Source organism: Ovis canadensis, chromosome X, assembly GCF_042477335.2.
Source record: "Ovis canadensis isolate MfBH-ARS-UI-01 breed Bighorn chromosome X, ARS-UI_OviCan_v2, whole genome shotgun sequence".
NCBI lineage: Eukaryota > Metazoa > Chordata > Mammalia > Artiodactyla > Bovidae > Ovis > Ovis canadensis.
Window position 1 is genome coordinate 118,008,209 of NC_091727.1, and position 20,795 is coordinate 118,029,003.

At 39.8% G+C, this 20,795-nt stretch overlaps 1 protein-coding gene across 8 annotated transcripts in view; it reads right to left on the reverse strand.

Moving 5' to 3' along the window:
* LOC138931194 (uncharacterized) overlaps positions 1–20,795 on the reverse strand; it is a 150,900-nt gene that overhangs the window by 84,361 nt on the left and 45,744 nt on the right. For 4 of the 8 annotated variants that reach the window (XR_011446454.1, XR_011446451.1, XR_011446453.1 and 1 more), the window contains 2 exons: positions 13,115–13,256; positions 6,929–7,183 (listed from right to left, as the gene is read on the reverse strand). The exons of 2 other annotated variants lie outside the window; for them this stretch is intronic. The gene's annotated coding sequence lies outside the window, so the exon portion shown is untranslated. Of the gene's footprint in view, positions 1–6,928; positions 7,184–13,114; positions 13,257–20,795 lie in introns of those variants that run through there. 2 more of the 8 variants (XR_011446452.1, XR_011446455.1) reach the window with 1 other exon arrangement.

Sequence of the window (20,795 nt, forward strand, 5' to 3'; positions counted from 1 at the left end):
GGAAAGGCTGCAAAGTGGTGTTAATGGACAAAGGGTTTTTTGAGGCAGAGTGATGGTAAGGTTTTAAGTTGATTGTGGTGATGATCATACAACTCAATGGCAATACTGAAAATCATTAAATTCACTTTATATCTCAATAAAGCTTTTGTTAACAAAAAGATTCATGAAAACCAAAATCATAGAAAAGTCTCTTGACTATCTTTCCTGATTGACCTAAGAAATTAACCTTTTATGCCTCTGTGTGGAAAGGTTCATGAATTTTCTTATATTTCCCTTGAATCATTCAGTAAATATTTATTGCCAATTTTCTGTGGGCAAATAACACTATTGAATGACATAGTGATCTACAAAAAAAATATTGTCTTAAAACACGGTGTCTGCCTTTCAGAAGCTTTCTCTCTGATTGAGACAAGCCATACACACACGAAATGAAAATAATTAAGGCAGCGTCACATTGGAGTTCAATTATTGACTCATGTCCATTTGCCACACACTATAAACCGAAAGCATTATTATTGTAAAATTAGTGATACTGAAAATAAGATTTCACAGCGGTTAAGAGCAAGGGCTCTGGACCAAGAGTGTCTGGTCTCAATCTTGGCTCCGTCATTGACCAACTGTGTGACCTTGTACAAGTTAGTTAACTTGTCTGTGCCTCAGCGTCCTCCTGTTGAAAATAGGGATGATTATGATAATAATGGCACCCACTTCAGAGTTTTTGTGAGGATTAGATGTGTTAATACAGATAAAGTGCTCAGAACAGATCCTCGCACATAGTAAACACTCAGTGAAAGTATTAGTTACCATTCTCTTCAGAAAACTGTGGGTAACCTCTTTGATGAATATTGAATATTTGTGCAGTGAAAAGCTTGAGACCTACATTAAAGATACTTCTTAACAGAGCTGAAACCCTATGCTGGAGATTTTGGCAACACATATGGCACGTGTCATTCAGCATGTCATAGTTTTATTGGTTCAAGGCATCTACAATGTCCCATATCCTGAGTGAGCATGAAGTATAGGCTCAATAAATATTAGAATTCAAAAAAAAAACTTGGCTTAAAATGTTAACATTTTGGATGATGCAATTATGTCATTTTTTAGCCATTTTCTAATTTTTTTCTCAAAATGAGTGGATTACTTTTGTCTATATATTTTATTGTTAATATTTCAAGTCCACAGAAATGGACTCCATAGAGACTAACAGCCCTTATGGCAGAAAGGGAAGAAGAACTAAAGAGCCTCTTGATGAAAGTGAAAGAGGAAAGTGAAAAAGTTGGCTTAAAGCTCAACATTCAGAAAACAAAGTTCATGGCATCTGGTCCCATCACCTCATGGCAAATAGATGAAGAAACAGTGGAAAGGATGGCATACTTTATTTTGGGGACTCCAAAATCACTGCAGATGGTGACTGTAGCCATGACATAAAAAGATACTTACTCCTTGGAAGAAAAGTTATGACCAACCTAGACAGCATATTAAAAAGCAGAGACATTACTTTGCCAACAAAGGCCTCTCTAGTCAAGGCTATGGTTTTTCCAGTGGTCATGTATGGGTGTGAGAGTTGGACTGTAAAGAAAGCTGAGTGCTGAAGAACTGATGCCTTTGAATTGTGGTGTTGGAGAAGACTCTTGAGAGTTCCTTGGACAGCAAGGAGATCCAACCAGTCCATCCTAGAGGAAATCAGTCCTGAATGTTCATTGGAAGGACTGATGCTAAAGCTGAAACTCCAGTACTTTGGCCACCTGATATGAAGAACTGACTCATTTGAAAAGATCCTGATGCTGGGAAAGATTGAAGGCGAGAGGAGAAAGGGATGACAGAGGATGAGATGTTTGGATGGCAGCACCAACTCAATGGATAGGAGTTTGAGTAAACACCGGGAGTTGCTGATGGACAGGGAGGCCTGGCTTACTAAAGTCCATGGGGTTCCAAAGTGTCAGACACCACTGAGCAAGTGAACTGAACTGAACTGAACATGCTGAGCACACATATACCCATTACTTAGCTTTGTTAAACTGTAACCCTAGGAACTTCCTTGGTGGTCCAGTGACTAGGACTCTGTGCTTCCAGTGCAGGGATCAGGGTTTGATCCCTGGTCAGGGAATTAGATCCCACATGCCCCAACTAAAAGTTCGAATGCTACAGCTAAAAGATCCCACATGCCACAGCTGAGGAGCCTACATTCACAGCTTAAAAGAAAAGAAAGGAAAAGATCCCTTGTGCTACAATGAAGACCAGGCTCAGCTCAATACATAAAATTCAAAAAATTTTTGAAATATAATAAAAAGTATGTCTGGAGCTTTTAAATAAATAAAAGCAACTAGTAAATAAAAGTTCACTTTAAAAAATAAGTAAAAATAAACTGTAACCCTAGGCCTTGTGTACCTGAGTTTCCTTTCATAAAAATTAAAAGTTTACAGAGTTGACACCCTGCATGCACCTTTCTCAGTCTCTCAGACACCATCTCTCCCTAGAAGTGCCCTTGAGTATTTTTATACTACTACCACTGTGAGGGTATTCATAAATAATATAGGGTTTTTGCATATTTTGAAACTATATACACAGAACAAACTTGTGGTTGGAAGGGATAGTTAGGAGTTTTGAATGGGCATGTACACACTGCTATATTTTAAAAGAATAACCAACAAGAACCTACTATATAGCACATGGAACTCTGATCAGTGTTATGTGCAGCTTAGATGCTGGAGGCTGGTGGGGGAAGTTTGAATACATATGGCTGAGTCCCTTTGCTGTTCACCTGAAACTACCACACCATTGTTCACTGACTATACCCCAATAGAAAATTAAAAGTTAAAAACAATTATATACAAATGGTAATCTGTACATGTATCATTCTGGAACACCATTTTCATTTAGCACTTTCTGAGACTCCTTCATGTTGCTACATGTAGCTCTATTTCATTTTCGCTGTTGTAGAGAATTCCAGAAGGTCTATGTTTATTTATCCTTTCTTTGGATGGAGGACATTTATATCCTTTCCATTATTTTGCCTATTACAAATGGGGTTGCTCTGAAAATTCTTGGGGATATGTACAGATTTCTCTAAATGTCCATCTAAAAGAGATATTTGCATCTTCCACTTGACCAGATATTGCTAAATTGCTCTGTGAAGTACTTGTATTCTCACCAGCAGTGCCAGGAAGTTTCCATTGCTTCACATCCTTGCCAAAATTTGATATATGTTGTGCTTTTAAAAGTTTTGCCAGTTTGATGGATGTGAAATGATATCTTATGGAAAGCACATAGAATTTTGCCTGGCACATAGTAGGGTCTGAGTAAGGGTGAGTTACTATTTTAATGACCATATCCACAATCAGTACAATAATCAATATGGGTTAGGCACCTTTTCATTTGTTTGTTGGTCATTAAAAGTTTTCTATAAGGTACCTCTCAGGTCTTTTTCCCATTGTTCTACTACATTGTCTTTTCTTTTCTTTCTTTTTTTGATTTAGACTGTGTTTACATAAATGCTGAAGGTGGAACCAGGCCCCAGTTGAAAAGCAAATGCCTTGTTTACTAGAAAGATGTTGGCTGTTCATTACAAATAGATATCAGATCAAGTAATCAAATACATTAGTGAAATTTGTCCCTGATATGAGACAGGTTGGACAATGAGATATTATATTTCATTGTTTAATTGACCTGTTTGGGGATTTGTCTGAATACAGGTCAAATTTGAACAGTGTCAAGTATTTATAAACTGAGCAAGCATACTTTGTTTTAACAACAATTACATTCAACTCAATTATGCTTTACAAATATAGCATCTTTTTACTCATATAAGATAGTGCATCAAAATTCTACATTTCCAAGACCCTGTTTAACATATTTGAAACAGTCATAGAAATTGGTATACATTGCCTTTTCTCAGTGGTTTATAGGATTCTTTATGTTTTCTTGCACTAATCCTTTGTTTCTTATGTATTCTTTGGCGTGTCTTTAACTTCATTTATGGTGTCTTTTGTCGTTCAGAATTATGTTTTTTTACTTTAACATCCTCAGATATATCATTTCACCCTTTGGGTTGTGCTTTTTATGTCTTATTTAAAAAAAACCCTTCCCTATTAGTGGGGCTTCCCAGGTGGTGACAGTGGTCAAGAATCCACCTGCCAATGTAGGAGACATGAGATGCAGATCTGATCCCTGGATCAGGAAGATCCCCTGGAGAAGGAAATGGCAATTCACTCCAGTATTCTTCCCTATTAGTGGTTATGAATTCCCAAGGGAACTCTATTTTTCTGGACAGAGCCCAGGCCTAGGTAGGCAATCTTTCATTTAGTCTCCTCTGCCAGTGGACACATGGTTTTCCCTAATTTTCCATTTCACTGAGGGAATAATGAATTAATGGCCCACGATTAATATGAGGGTCTTGGTCTCAAAGCCGTGGCTCCTCTCTCTGTATGTACATTGAACGGATTAGTATTAGGTTCAGCTGAGAGCTGAACCTGATACTCCAAAATACTAGAGACATTGATAAGAGCAAAATTGTCTCATATGCCAGTCCAGAGAAAGGCAGTCCTCGCTGGCATAGAGTGTTTATCTTCACCATGTCCTCAGGTACCCAAGCTCTTTCTATCTTATTGTGCCAGTCTATGTGGCCTCTGTATCTCAGGTCACTACATAGTCCAAGAAGGCCCTAGCTTTCACGTTTACATTCCAGCCAGCAGAAAAGAGCAAGAGGTCAAGAAAAAGGGACATGGCAGCTATCTTTTGAGGAAGATTCTCAGTAGCTTCTAAATGACATTTTCTTTAATATCCCATTGGTCAGAACTTAGTCATGGTCATCTTTATTCTGGATGACTGCCCAACTGAAGATTAGGAGTTTGGTTTTAGATACACAGGAGAATGCATATTGGGGGCTAACAGTCTTGGCCACAGAGATCAAATCTCATCAAATCTCAAGGTGCCCATAAACTACTCTTGTTTTTAGTTCTCTCATCCTTTCTGGTACCTTATTTTCTTGTACTGTCAACTGTGCCCTTCAGACAGTCATTCAATAATTATTTATTGAGTGTCTACTATGAAGCCAGGAACTGTTTTCAGAGCAGGACACCAGTGAAGAAGACAAAAGCCCTGCCCGCATGAAGCTTACATTCTAATTGAGGGAGGCAGACCACAAGCAAACCAGAAAATGCAATACCATAATGTCAGAGGGTATGAATTGGGATGGAGAAAAGTAAAGCATGTTTACTAAGGGGATGAGGACGGCTGGGAGTGGAGCGAGTGGTTACCAATATTTGGGTGAGAGCATTTCAGGCAGAAGTAAGACCAAGTACCCTGAGGTGGAAGCGGACACTGTGTGTTCAAGGAACAACAATAGGGTGTGTGTCGCTGGAGCATGGTGGGAAAGTAGAGAGAGAGAAAGAGATCAGAGGTACATCAAAGATGCCAAAGCACCAGATCAGCCAGAGCATAGCAGGCTTTTGCTTTTATTGGAGTGAGAAGAGATCCACTGGAGGGTTTGAACAGAGGGGCATGCCACGATCTGACTGACATTTCATTTATTTATTTGACCTCTCCACGCTGCATGTGGGACCTTATTTTCCCAACCAGGGATCAAACCTGTGCCCCCTGCAACAGAAGAATGGACGCTGAACCACTGGATCACCAGCGAAGTCCTTGTCTTAATTTTTATGAAGAGCACTTCAGCTGTAGAGTTGAGAATAGAGTCTAAGGTTGTAAACGGTGGATGGCGGGAGATAAGTGAGAAGACTACTGTGGTTGGCCAGGCAGGAGATGAAAGTCACTCAGATTAGGATGGTAGTAATGGAGGTGGCTTCCCCAGTGGCTCAGTGGTAAAGAATCTGCCTGCAATGCAGGAGACTCAGGAGACCCAGGTTCGATCCCTGGGTCAGTAAGATCCCCTGGAGGAGGGCACGGCAACCCACTCCAGTATCCTTGCTTGAAGAATCCTAGACAGAGGAGCCTGGCTGGCTACAGTCTATTGGGCTGCAAAGAGTCAGACATGACTGAAGTGACTTAGCACAGGACTGCAGAATGGGGGTGACAAGAAAGGGTAAAATTACAATTATATTGTGAAGGTTCAGCCAAAAGTATATGCTGAAGGGTCAAGACAAGGTGTGTGTGAGACAGAGAGAGGTGATACAACCAAGTCTTTGGTTTCTGGACTGAGCAATCATTGATTGGTGATGTCATTTACAGAGACGAGGAATTCTGGGAAACAAGCAGGCTTGGGGGATGGGAATCAAGAGACCTGGTTAAATTAGAGATATGCAAGGGGAGACATGATACAGTTGGGCATAGCATTTGCAAGTTTAGAGATATTTGTGTTGGAGATATGCCTGTGGGAGTCATCAGCATATACGTGGTCATGAGATGAGGGGAGATCAGGAGGAAAGGCAGCATAGAGTTTGGGGGAGTTGGCAGCAGGGAAGATGCGGACATCCTCTTCTGATTCCTATTTTTTCAGTGAAATCAGAAGAAAGATCATTTGCTGAGAGTGACATGGTAGAGAAGAAACTGGAGGTTTGAGGAGAGGGGAGACAGTGTGAAATCTCTATGTGTGATGTTGTATTTTATATAACATTTCTAGGTGTTTGTTTTGGAACAGAGTTTTGTGTCATTCAAGGAGCAGTTTGCTGTGGTAGTTCACTTTTACAGAAAGGAAAAGGTCATTTTAAAAGACATGTAGTTACTTCTAATCATCCTATCCTTGGCAGCATAGAAAAAAGAAACAATCAGAAATCAAAAATGTTTCTTACAGATTTCCAGTTGCCTTGAGGAAGCAGGGTGGGGGAGGGAAGTATTGGGAGTTTGGGATTAGCAAATGCAAACTATTATATATACCATGAATACACAACAAGGTCCTACTGCATAGCACAAAAAGCCGTTTTCAGCATCCCATAATAAACTGTGTGGAAAAGAATATGAAAAAATACATGTGTGTGTGTATACTGAATCACTTTACTATACAGCAGAAATCGGTGTACAACAGATCTTTAAATTGTTAACATTTGCACCCCTCCAAATATTCCTGAGAAGTTCAGTCTTGTTGTCATTTGACATCTGCTTGTCCTCATATTTCAGCAGTGTATCTTGGGGAACCATAACTTTGGTCACTTGACGTACCACTAATTGCACAAAATACACGTAATGTGTTGCTCATCCAGGGAGAGTGCATTGGGTCTTCTTGTATTATCTAAAATGAAAGAAATGGCATGTTTATCACAAAGCAAAATAGCCATGGCCAAAAAAAGTATGTGTACACAAAATCACAGGCATATTCCAACTTATCACTGACATTTAGCTATTTAAAATGATGTAAAGCAGAAAGAGCAAAGAAAAACATTACCGACTCAAGTCTTCAAAGCTGTATTACAAAGGCAGGGTATTAAAAAGGCAGAAAAGATCTGGTTACTCATTAAGAAAAACGAACGACCCAATCAAAAAATGGGCCAAAGAACTAAATAGACATTTCTCCAAAGAAGACATACGGATGGCTAACAAACACATGAAAAGATGCTCAACATCACTCATTATTAGAGAAATGCAAATCAAAACCACAATGAGGTACCACTTCACACCAGTCAGAATGGCTGCGATCCAAAAATCTGCAAGCAATAAATGCTGGAGAGGGTGTGGAGAAAAGGGAACCCTCCTACACTGTTGGTGGGAATGCAAACTAGTACAGCCACTATGGAGAACAGTGTGGAGATTCCTTAAAAAATTGCAAATAGAACTACCTTATGACCCAGCAATCCCACTTCTGGGCATACACACCGAGGAAACCAGAATTGAAAGAGACACATGTACCCCAATGTTCATCGCAGCACTGTTTATAATAGCCAGGACATGGAAACAACCTAGATGTCCATCAGCAGATGAATGGATAAGAAAGCTGTGGTACATATACACAATGGAGTATTACTCAGCCGTTAAAAAGAATTCATTTGAATCAGTTCTGATGAGATGGATGAAACTGGAGCCAATTATACAGAGTGAAGTAAGCCAGAAAGAAAAACACCAATACAGTATACTAACACATATATATGGAATTTAGGAAGATGGCAATGATGACCCTGTATGCAAGACAGGGAAAGAGACACAGATGTGTATAATGGACTTTTGGACTCAGAGGGAGAGGGAGAGGGTGGGATGATTTGGGAGAATGACATTCTAACATGTATACTATCATGTGAATTGAATCGCCAGTCTATGTCTGACGCAGGATGCAACATGCTTGGGGCTGGTGCATGGGGATGACCCAGAAAGATGTTCTGGGGAGGGAGGTGGGAGGGGGGTTCATGTTTGGGAATGCATGTAAGAATTAAAGATTTTAAAATTTAAAAAATAAAAAAATAAAAAAAAAAAAAAGAAAAGAAAAACGAAAGGTTGTAAAATGTACGATTCAACAGAAAGTGAGAGGTAATAAAATGTTTAAAAATGTTTTTTAATAGATGGTCAGAAAAGAGCCTCAACAGTGAACTTTTTGATATGATTTTGTAGATCATCCTCTAAGAGTGGTTCTCAAGTTCCCTTGGGGGCTATTCAACATGCAGATACCCATGCCCCTTTCCTGGAGACTTGGGAAATAATGTTAAGTGAAGAGAAAATAAGGCAATATTTCCAAATATACACCACAATTATGTAAACTAATTGATGCAAATAAGTTTTAATGAAGAACTTCACAAATGTATTAATAATTTTATAACCTGCAAGCATAGAAACAGATATATTCATAATCATATAGACATTTTAAAAATTATCCATTTTGTGTGATCAAAGGTAACAGATATCTCATGCATGGATTAGATGAAAGAATAGCATATCAACCTCTTTACTGAACAATCCCCAATCTCAACAGCTAAAAGCTTTTGAGCTTTCAAGACTAGGTTCTCAAGTTAGCTTTGAAACTTCAGTAGGAAGCCTGCAAATGGCTTCTGGTGACAGTAATGGGTCATATCATTTGTATTGCTACAAATCACATCTTTATTATAAAGTCCATAATAGAAGATTTTCCTCTTATAAAAGCTTGACGTTTTAAAAGGACTTAATATTTTGATATAGTGTAACAGATTACACTGAAAAGGGCCAAGGAATATCCAGGCCATATCTTTTTGTCGAGTCATCATTTATGGAGCTGAACAGATAATTGAGATTTCAATGCACAGCTATATTTTATCTTATTTTATGTTATTATAGTTACCTTTGGGAAATAATAAATCTCAAATTTTGTGACTGAAAATAGTTATTTTATAAGGGACTGTATTTGGAAATATTGATTTATAAAACTTCACTAAAACTCAACATTTGCCTAAACTAAAGTACACCTAAATATGATACATCATGACTGTACAGCTTTCATAAATATAAACCAATAGAAAGCAAGATTTTCTTGGTTAGCTATAAATATATATAATATATAAGATAGAAGAATGAATAACATAATATATAATATCAAGGGTCTAAAATTTGGTCTCTAGAACGAAATATAATAGTCACGGTTTATAGCAATAAAATGAGAAGGACAGGTGCAGATTCATAAAACCTAAGTTTGGGGTGTTAAAAAAGAGACAAGGAACTTCCCTGGTGGTCCAGAGGATGGGACTCTATGCTCAGGGGAGTAGTGGGATCAGCCCCTGCTCGGGGAGCTGGATCCCACATGCCACAGCTGTGCAGCCAAATACATTTTTAAAGAGAGAGAGAGAGAGACAAGAGGTCCAAAATGGAGTCACTTGTGCTAAACCCACATCACCTGAGTTATAAATATATTAATTGTAGTTTTGGCCTTTTCCAGGTAGGCAATCTTAACTAGTCAGAAAAGTACATATATCACTTTCAAGTCTGGAGTTTCCTGGTCAGCACTAGTGAGGTAATCCAACTGACAGACACTTGCTGTGCTCCAGAGGAAGGTGACCTTGCCTGAAACAATCAGGTCTCTTTTAGAATAACTTCCTTGACCTGACTCCTTCTACTTGTAAAAGGCTTCCATTTTCTATGGCTCTTCAGAGCTCCTTTCAGTCTGCTACATGGGATCCTGCTGGACTCGTGAATCACTGAATAAAGCCAAAAGCTTTAAAACTGACTCACCTGACTGAATAAAAAGCAGAGACATTACTTTGCTGACAAAGGTCCATATAGTCAAAGCTATGGTTTTCCAGCGTTGGACCAAAAAGAAGGCTAAGTGCCCAAGAATCGACACTTTCAAACTGTGGTGTTCGAGAAGACTCTTGAGAATCTCTCGGACTGCAAGGAGATCCAACCAGTCCATCCTAAAGGAAATCAGTCCTGAATATTCACTGGAAGGACTGATTCTGAAGCTGATACTCCAATACTTTGGCTATCTGATGCAAAGAACTGACTCACTGGAAAAAGCCCTGATGCTGAGAACGATTGAAGGCAGGAGGAGAAGGGGGTGACAGAGGATGAAATGGTTGGATAGCATCACTGAATACGTGGACATGTGTTTGAGCAAACTCCAGGAGGTGGTGAACGACAGGGAAGCCTGGTGTGTTGCAGTCCATGGGGTTGCAAAGAGTTGGACATGACTGAGCAACTGAACAACCACAGTTGAATTTTGTTTTTTAACAAGGAAAAAAGAACTGTATAGAAAGCTCTAAATAACTTGATCATCATAATAGCAGTAAATTGAATAATTTGCTTTCAATATGAATAATTTAGAGTTCACGGCTAGGTCATACAGTTACACGCAAATTCTATAACTGTAATATATATTGGTTTAAAATGCTATAATTGTTTCATATTTTTGTAAAGGAGGAGTTTTGCTGTTTTTTCTTATGGACAATGGAGAACAGAACACCGTAAACTGGACAGTTTCTAGAAACAAATTATGTAGCCTATTTGATTAAAGTATTCCCCAGATGGCTCAGACGGTAAAGAATTCACCTACAATGCAGGAGACCTGAGTTTGATCCCTGGGTTCAGAAGACCCCCTGGAGAAGGAAATGGCAACCCACTCCAGTATTCTTGCCTGGAGAATTCCACAGACAAAAGAGCCTGGTGAGCTACAGTCCATGGGGTCACAAAGGGTCAGACATGACTGAGTGAGTAACACTTCAACATACCCCAGAAGAGTGAGGGTAAAGAGAGGCATGTCCCCACTGTACTCAGGGGCTGAACCTGAGCTACAGACAATAAAGGAAGCGGAATGATTCCCTGCCTGCCTAGTCCTGATCACCGGACTGCTTTGGCAAGGAGACAAAAAAAGGACCTCGGAAAACTGAGCTGCAAAGGTATGCCTTGGGACGGTTTACACTCACGCCTAAGTGGGCTAACAGAAGTCAAGATGACAAAAAGAGGAAACAGATCACGGAGTCCAGACTCCTCAGGCCGGCGAGAATCCCTGTCACGAAACAGGAGAGGAGACTGGGATGACTCACTCACTGAAAGATGGGATGAGGAAAGGCTAGCTGCCTGGCTTCTCCATGCTGAGAAGATGACCATGGTCAGAGAATGGGACTCCTGGTCACGCAGTGCAACTTTGGACTAACTGTAATAGATTTCCCATAGTCCTTTCTAACAGAAAGCATACAAGATACCATGAGAAAGAGAGCTTGGAGTCAACTAGCTCTTGTTTTCCTTGAAATCTCTTCTGCCCCACCCACCATTACACTGCAGTCCTTTGGCACTAACCATGGTCAGTCTATTTGTAAGGATACCCTCCATGTGATGGTCTCACCCAGGGGAGTGTCTTCAGGCAAGCAGTGAAATGCTCATACCAGGACAGAGGAGGTTCTCCTTTCTGGAACCAGCAATAAGAATGTGTTCTCTAAAGGGCTGTAGTGATCCTTGTTTCTTTTAAGGGGTCTGAATTTCATAAAAAATTGAGAGTCTGAACAGTTTCTGAAGCAAATATTGAACTTATTGGATGTTTTCCTTTTTAAGGAAAGCAAAGAGACATTAGGTAAGCTCAACAGGGCTCAGGCACTGAGGGACCAGACCATCAGGCCATGACTTTTACATCTGTGGTGAAGATGTTAAAATAGTCGAGTGACAATCCATGTACAGAGTGGTTGTAAACACAGATTTCAGGAGCCTAATATAGGAATGACATTTACCAGGATAATTCAGGAGTGCTCTGGTTTTAAAGTAAGTATGACGATGATGAAGTTGCTCAGTCATATCCGACTCTTTGCAACCCCATGGACTGTAGCCCACCAGGCTCCTTGGTCCATGGGATTTTCCAGGCATGAACACTGGAGTGGGTTGCCATTTCCTTCTCCAGGGGATCTTCCCAACCTAGGGATTGAACCCAGGTCTCCCGCATTGTAGGCAGACGCTTTACCATCTATGCTACCAGGGAACTTAAGGTAAGTAGATCTATAAAAGTCTTAACTATTTAATTATGACATACTTTGTCTGTCAGTGGTGAGCAGATCTTTGCTTCTATATGTTTCGCATTGTGGACTATATAACTAAGTTAGTTATAACTGACATTAACAGTCAAACATTAGAATGCCAAGTATTATGAAACAAGAGTTTTGCAGGCTGGATGGGTATTAAGACAATTCCTGAGTTTTGGAATCCGCTCTGGATCTCTCCTAAATGATCATACAGTTGTCCCTCAGTATCCCCAGAGGATTAGTTCCAGGACCACTGTGCCCCTTCCCCCATGGATATTAAACTCTGAAGATGCTCAAGTTCCTTATATAAAATCACACAGTATTTGCATATAACTTTTGCATATCCTCCCCTGTACTTTAAAATCATCTCTAGCTAATGTATAATAGCTAATACAATGTAAATGTTATGTAAATAGCTGCCTACATGCAAGAAATTCAAGTTTTGCTTTCTTGGAACTTTCTGGAAATTTTTTCAAATATTTTCAATCTGCAGTTGGTTGAATCCCTGGATGTGGAAGCTGCAAATATGAAAGGGCAACTGTAACTAGTTTCTTACAGCTAAAACAGGGATATTCATTGAGGGATCTGGCTACTGAGCCAATCATTTCACTTCTCTAGGACTCTTCCTGAGAGACTCTCAGCCATGCTCACAGTAGATGAACTCAGACTTGCACAGCTACTGACTTCTAATGGCACGGTGGTGCAAAGATCAAAATAGTTTACTACCTGAACAACTGCTAAAGCAACTGTCAGTAATTGCTTCAAACCTGATTTGCGGTGTAGAACAAGATGGCAGAGGAGTAGGTGGACGTGGAGTACATCTCTCTCCATGGATACATCAGGACTACCCATTCAGACACAGAAGTGCTTGCCGAACACCAGCTGAGAGCAGACGGGAGCACCCGACCACTGGAAAAGAGTATATAGAACCATGCAAACACTCGGTAGGACAAAGAAACTAGGGGGAAAAGCAGGAGTATTACTAGGACTGGACCTGCCCTCGGTGGGTGCTGGAACTGAAGCAGGGGTCCAATCCCCACACTGCGGCTATTGTCTGGGTCACAGGAGAAACATTTGAGGCTGAGAGTGAAACAGCTGATCTGTGGCAGCCTAAATGGAGTGAGAATGTGTCAGCCCTTGCCACAGCCACACATACCCCGGACAGGAAAGCAGGTCCCCTGCAAGGCACAGCAGCTGGAAGCTGGAGCACCAGATTGTGGAGCAATTCCAGGGTGAGGGCTGCTGTTGACTGTGGCAAGAACGACCTAGGAGACCTGAGGGAGGAAATTGTGGTGGAAAGTGCCTGTGGCAGAAAGCCAGGCAGCCATGGAAGCAAGACGATACTGCTGGAGCCATCACCATAGCCTCTCTCTCCCCACAGGCCAGCACTGGCAGCTGAGCAGTAGAGAGGCTGACCCATCAAACCCCTGACTGCACTGAACTACAGAGCAGGACCCCATCCAGGGTGTTCCTCAAAGTGACTGATGCACTGAACTACAGAGTAGGACCCTCAGCTGTGGGGCCTCTCTCTGTGCCTGACACACTGAGCAATAGCGAAGGACCCCAGGGAAGGGAGATCGCTAAGTGCCTGAATGTGTGGAGCTACAGAGAAACACTAGCCAAAGAGATCTTCTGATTGCCAGCTACCAGAGACTCAAAAAAGATTCTGATAGGGCAGTAACTCCTACAGCGAAGGCAGTCCATATCCCTGAATACTTGGTGCTGTCACGGTCCCTGTGACCCAAGCAGCTGCGCCACCTTCATGCTCAACCCTCACTGGGGCAGAGCTGCCACAGGCAAAAAAAAAAAATTCCTGCATCTGTTCACATGGCGTTGCTTCAGTCGTGGCCAACTCTGCGACCCTGTGGACTGTGGATTGCCAGGCATCTCTGTCAGGGTGGTTCTCCAGGCTAGAATATTGGAGTGTATTGGCCAATATTGGTTGCCATACCCTTCTAGAGCACTGTATTTATTGCTGCCCTAGCTTCCAACTATCCTGAGCCCTCAGTGCTGCCAGAAACCCTGTGACCCAAGCAGCTGTACCACCTCTGCCGCTGGCCCTCACTGGGGCAGACCCAAGTCCTCTAGGGCAGCCTCAGGAACAAACCCAAGTGGACGACCCATGTACAAAGGTGGAAATAAACCACAATTGAAACCCAGGGGCAGTGTGGCTAAGAAAGAAGACCCAAAACCTTCCCACCAGCTGTACAAGCTGCAGATTAAATCCACACGATCAACTAGGCAGACTCTGTGTCTATGGGAGATATAAAAGGACACTGAGAGCGCCCACAAAAGAAAATGCACTATTTCCTATAGCTGTGTACATTGGAGGCAAGAACACACAGGAGTAGGACCAGATTAGAGTCTGAGTTGCCCCCACAGCAGGCCCGGAGACCAGCACAGTGTTGGAAGGCACCCCAGGAGGGCGAGGTGGACTGTGACTCCCAGCGATGGAAAGGACACTGACAGCAGTGACTCAGGAAAAATATTTACGCTTCTTATATTTTGACTTGTTCTGCAGTTTCTTTTGGACTTTTTTTTTTTCTTTTCCCCCTCTATTTTAGTTGTCGATTTTATTAGCACTATGAAATACAAATAAGCTTTTAAGGGTTTTTTTTTTTTTTTCAGTCACACTTTTTATTGTTGCTATAAATCTCTACCTCTACATTGGCCTTTCACAGTTTTGTGGAGTTTTCTTTTTTTAATCCCTTTTAAAAAATTTTAATTTAAAAAATTTAAACATATTATTATATTTTTCTACATTTATTAATTTGTTTGCTTTTCCTACTACCGGGGACCAGCCCCCGTTGGATCCAGGGTATCCAAAGCATGGATGGCGTGGCAAGAGAGATATATAGATATATAGAGAGAGAAGGAGAGAATTTGCAGTTAAGGGAATAGAGGAGAGAAAAGAGGCTGATATTCCTTGGTTTACACAGAAAGCCAATAAAATCCCAGACAAGGGACTTGCACTGTTCACATAGGCCACAGGCGCCCTCTAGAACAGTGTAAGGTGCCCCCACCTTGGGGACATTCTTGAGTGGATCTTAGAAGCCCAGGGAGGAAAGTGAACTCAGATGGCCCCTGAGCTCCAGGGAATTAGCCTGAAAAAGAGATAAAGAGAGAAAGAAAGTACGACATGGGGAGGCCAAGCTGGTGCAAGACCCGCAACTTTATTTTCAAAGGGAACTTATATACCTTAAGTTGTACATAGAGAATAATGAAAATACAGAGTCATGCAGGGGCAGCAGTCCTGATCCTTATCGAGACCAGGCTTTCTTTCTGCATACCTTTCTGTATGCAAAAGGTCTCAGGTGATTTACATTATCTTCTGGCCAAGAGGCCCGTTAACATTTTATGGCTCTTTTCCTTGATAAATGTTAATCAACCAGAAAAGTCATTTTCCTTGAAGTGTTTTTTGTTTAATCTGCATCACCCTCAAAGTACTAAATAAAGTTACATTCCTATAGAATAAACGTGCAGTGGGTTATAACAAAGAAAGTACTTAACTCAAAGCTCTAATGTGCTAATGCCAGGGCTACTACCTGTTTTTTCTCTATACCAACTATATCAACAAATAAAAGATATGAAAACTTGGCAGCAAGTATTGGCTCAACAATGAAACACTTAACCAGTTCTATTCTAATGATATTTAACTCCTCGAAAGGCTCTACATTCCTAGAATGTGTCTCTCACGGCTGGAAAGCTGTAAACAATCATGGGTAGTTGTAAAAGTCTGGATAAACCTGTCAGGCAAGTTAGAAAGCTATTAGAGGGGTTTGAATTGAAGCACTCCAATTACATCCAGGAGACTTAATAACTAGAGCTCTAAGTTAATTTTCATCAGAGAAAAGTGGTCGGGACAACCCCCATTGGTAACAGAGGAGTTAGTGAAAAATAGCAGGACAGGAAAATTCTGGTTTTGGGGTAGATGCTCGAACAGGTCCAGGGGGTCCCTCAAGTCCTGACTCACCTTTGCCTGTCAGGCCTCTTCCTCATGACCTTTGGCATGGGTGGGATCTCCCATGCTGCCTCCCGGCAACCTACTTTTCTTTTCCTCTTGCAGTTAATCTTTAATGAATATAAACTTTCCTTATCTACCTTTATTTAACTTTGCATATCTATTCTTTCTTTTCTTTATTTCCTTTCCTCTCAACATGTTTATTAGTTTTGTTTTCACTGCTTTACTTCCCACATGGCACATTCCTTTAGTTTCATTTTTTTAGTTTGTGCTTTAGTTAGTTTGATCTTAACTGGTAGATATCATTTTCAGTTTCCTTTGTTCACTAGGTCAATCTATTGTACTTTATTTTTGTTGGACTGCTTTGATTTTGTTTATAGGTGTATATGTCTATGTATATGTCTGGGCTTCCCTGCTAGCTCAGAGGTTAAAGTGTCTGCCTGCAATGTGGGAGATCTGGGTTCGATCCCTGGGTTGGGAAGATCCCCTGGAGAAGGAAATGGCAACCCACTCAGGTATTCTTGCCTGGAGAATCCCATGGATGGAGGAGCCTGGTGGGCTACAGTCCATGGGGTCGCAAACACTTGGAGAAGACCGAGCAACTTCACTTCTTCATCTTCTTCTTCTTCTTTGTGTATGTGTATATTCCATTAGTTTAATTATTATTTGTCTGATTTTGAAACTGCCATTTGTCTGGGGTTCATCTTTGGGTATTTTTTTTAATCTCACTTAATGCCATAACAAACCACTTGTGGAATCTTTGTTCCTGGCCAGAGATCAAGCCCTGAGCCTTTGGAATGGGAGCACTGACTCCAAGACCCTAGATTACCAGAGAATTCCTAACACTAGAGAGTATCAAATAGAGAGAACTCTCACAAAAGAAACCACTTGAATACAAGACCCAGCATCACCCAACCACCAGTAGTACCCAGTGCAAGATGCCTCATCCAAACAACAAAGACAAAAGTACAAACCCAATCATCAACAGACAGGATTACCACCTCAGCCATGCCCAACAGAGGAAAAAAAAACTCAGCATAAATCTCACCCTATAGGAAGCTTACACAATCCACTGGACCAATCTTAGGAGGGCAGAAACCAAAAGGAAGAAACAGTTCAGCCTTGAAGCCTGGGAAAAGGAGACCTCAAACACAATAACTTTAAAAAATAAGAAAAGGCAGAGAAATACTACACAAATGAAGGAACAAACTAGAAACACAGAAGTCCAAATAAATGAAGAAGAAATAGGCAAACTACCTGAAAAAGAATTCAGAATGATGGTAGTAAAGATAATCAAAAACCTTGAAAACAGAATGGAGAAAACACAAGAATCAATTAACAAAGACCTAGAAGAATTAAACAATAAATATACAAACAATTACTGAAATTAAAAATACTCTAGAAGGAATCAATAGCAGGATATCTGAAGCAGAAGAATGGATGAGTGAGCTGGAAGATAAAATGGTGTAAATAACTGCTGAAAGCACAATAAAGTAAAAAGAATTAAAAGAACTGAGGAAAGTCTCAGAGACCTCTGGGACAATATTAAACACAGCAATATTCGAATTATAGGGGCCCTAGAAGAAGAGAAAAAGAAAGGGTATAAGAAAATTTTTGAAGAGATTATATTTGAGTATTTCCCCAACATGGAAAAGGAAATGTTCAATCAAGTCCAAGAGTTGCAAAGAGTCCCATACAGCATAAACACAAGGAGAAACACACCAAGAAACATACTAATCAAATTAACAAAAGCTAAACACAAAGAAAGAATATTAAAAGCAACAAGGGAAAAGCAACAAGTAACATATAGGGAAACCCCATATGTTTAAGAACTGATCTTTCAGCAGAAACTCAGGGCCAGAAGAGAATGGCAGGATATATTTAAAGTACTGAAATGGAAAAATCTACAACCAAGACTACTCTACCTGGCAAGGATCTCGTTCATATTTGATGGAGAAATCAAAAACTTTTCAAACAAGCAAAAGTTAAGAGAATTCAGTACCACCAAACCAGTTTTACAACAAATGTTAAGGGGGGACTATATAGTCAGGAAATACAAGAGAAGAAAATGTTCTACAAAAACAAACCCCAAACAATTAAGACAATGGCATTAGGAACATATCAATAATTACTTTAAGTCCAAATGGATTAATTGCTCCAACCAAAAGACACAGACTGGCTGAATGGATACAAAAACAAGACCCATGTATATGCTGTCTACAAGAAACCCACTTCAGATCTAAAGACACATATAGACCAAAGTGAGAGGATGGAAAAGTATATTCGATGCAAATGGAAAGCAAAAGAAAGCTGGGGTAGCAATCCTCGTATCAGACAAAGTAGACCTTAAAATAAAGAATATTATAAGAGATAAGGAAAGACTCTACATAATGATCAAGGGATCAATCCAAGAGGAAGATATAACGATTGTAAATATCTATGCACCCAACATAGGAGCACCTCAATACATAAGATAAGCACTAACAGACAAAAAGGAGAATTTGACAGTAACACAATAAGTAGGTGACTTTAACACCCCACTCGTACCAATGGAAAGATCATCAAAACAGAAAATTAAGAATGAAATACAAGTCTTAAATGATTCATTAGATGAGATGGATCTCATTGACATCTTCAGGACACTCCAGCCACCTGCAGAAGTATACACCTTCTTCTCAAGTACCCTTGCAACATTCTCCAGGATAGACCACATCTTGGGTCACAAATGAAGCCTCAGTAAATTTAAGAAAATTGAAATCACATCAAGCATCTTTTCCAACCACAATGCTATGAGACTAGATATCAATTATGAGGGAAAAAAATATAGAAAGCACAAACATATGGAGATTAAACAGTACATTTTAAAATAACAAAGAGATTACTGAAGAAATCAAAATGGATATCAAAAAATTCCTAGAAACAAGTGATAATGAAAACACGGCAACTCAAAACCTATGGGATGCAGCAAATGCAGTTCTAAGAGGTAAGCTTATAGTAATACAACCTACCTCAAGAAACAAGAAAAACATCAAATAGACAACCTAACTTTACACCTAAAATGTAAAAAGAAGAACAGAAAAACCACAGTTAGTAGAAGGAAAGAAATCATCAAGATCTGAGCAGAAATAAATGAAAAAGAAATGAAAGAAACAATAGTAAAGATTAATAAAATAAAAAGGCGGTTCTTTGAGAAGACAAAATTGACAAACCATTAGGCAGACTCATCAAGAAAAAAAGAGAGAAGAATCAAATCAACAAAGCTAGAAATAAAAAAGGAGGGGTTACAACAGACAATGCAGAAATACAAAGGATTATAAGAGAGAATTGTGAACAATTATATAGCAAGAAAATGGATAACCTGGAAGAAATGGACAGATTCTTAGAAAAGTTTAGTCTTCAAAGAGTGGATAAGGAAGAAATAGAAATTATGAACAACCCAATTATAAGCACTGAAATTGAAGCTGTGATCAAATTTCTCCCAAAAAACAAAAGCCCAGGACCAGATGGCTTCACAGGAGAATTCTATCAAACATTTAGAGAAGAGCTAATGGCTATTCTTCTAAAACTCTAAAAAAAATGCAAGGAAGAAAAACTTCCAAACACATTCTATGAGACCACCATCACCCTGATACCAAAACCAGATAGATACAACACAAAAAAGAAAACTACAGGTCAATATCACTGATGAACACAGATGCAAATATCCTCAACAAAATTTTAGCAAACAGAATTCAACAACACATTAAAAAGCTCATACACCATAATCACGTTGAGTTTGTTCCAGGGATGCAAGGATTCATCAATATACACAAATCAATCAATGCGATACACCATATTAAAAAACTGAAAGATAAAAAACCATATGATAATCTCAATAGGTACAGAAATATCATTTGACAAAATCCAGCACCCATTATGATTAAAACTCTTCACAAAATGTAATCAATACTATACTACCAAATGTAATCTACAGATTCAATGTGATCCCTATCAAATTACCAATGGCATTTTTCACAGAACTAAAACAAAAAACTTCACAACTCATATGGAAACACAAAAAGACCCTGAATAGCCAAAGCAGTCTTGAGAAAGAAGACTGGAGCTGGAGGAATCAACTTTCCTGATTTCAGACTATTCTACAAAGCTACAGTCATCAAGATAGTATGGTACTGGCACAAAAACAGAAATATACACCTACGGAACAAGATAGAAAGCCCAGAAATAAACTCACGCACCTATGGGTACCTTAGTTTTGACAAAGGAGCCAAGAATATACAATGGGGCAAAGAGAGCCTCTTCAATAAATGGTCCTGGGAAAACTGGACAGCTACATGTAAAAGAATCAAATTAGAACACTTCCTAACACCATACACAGATAAACTCAAAATGGCTTAAAGATCTCTAAATGTAAGACCAGAAACTATAAAACTCTTAGAGGAAAATATAGGCAAAACACTCAACGACATAAATCAAAGCAACATCTTCTA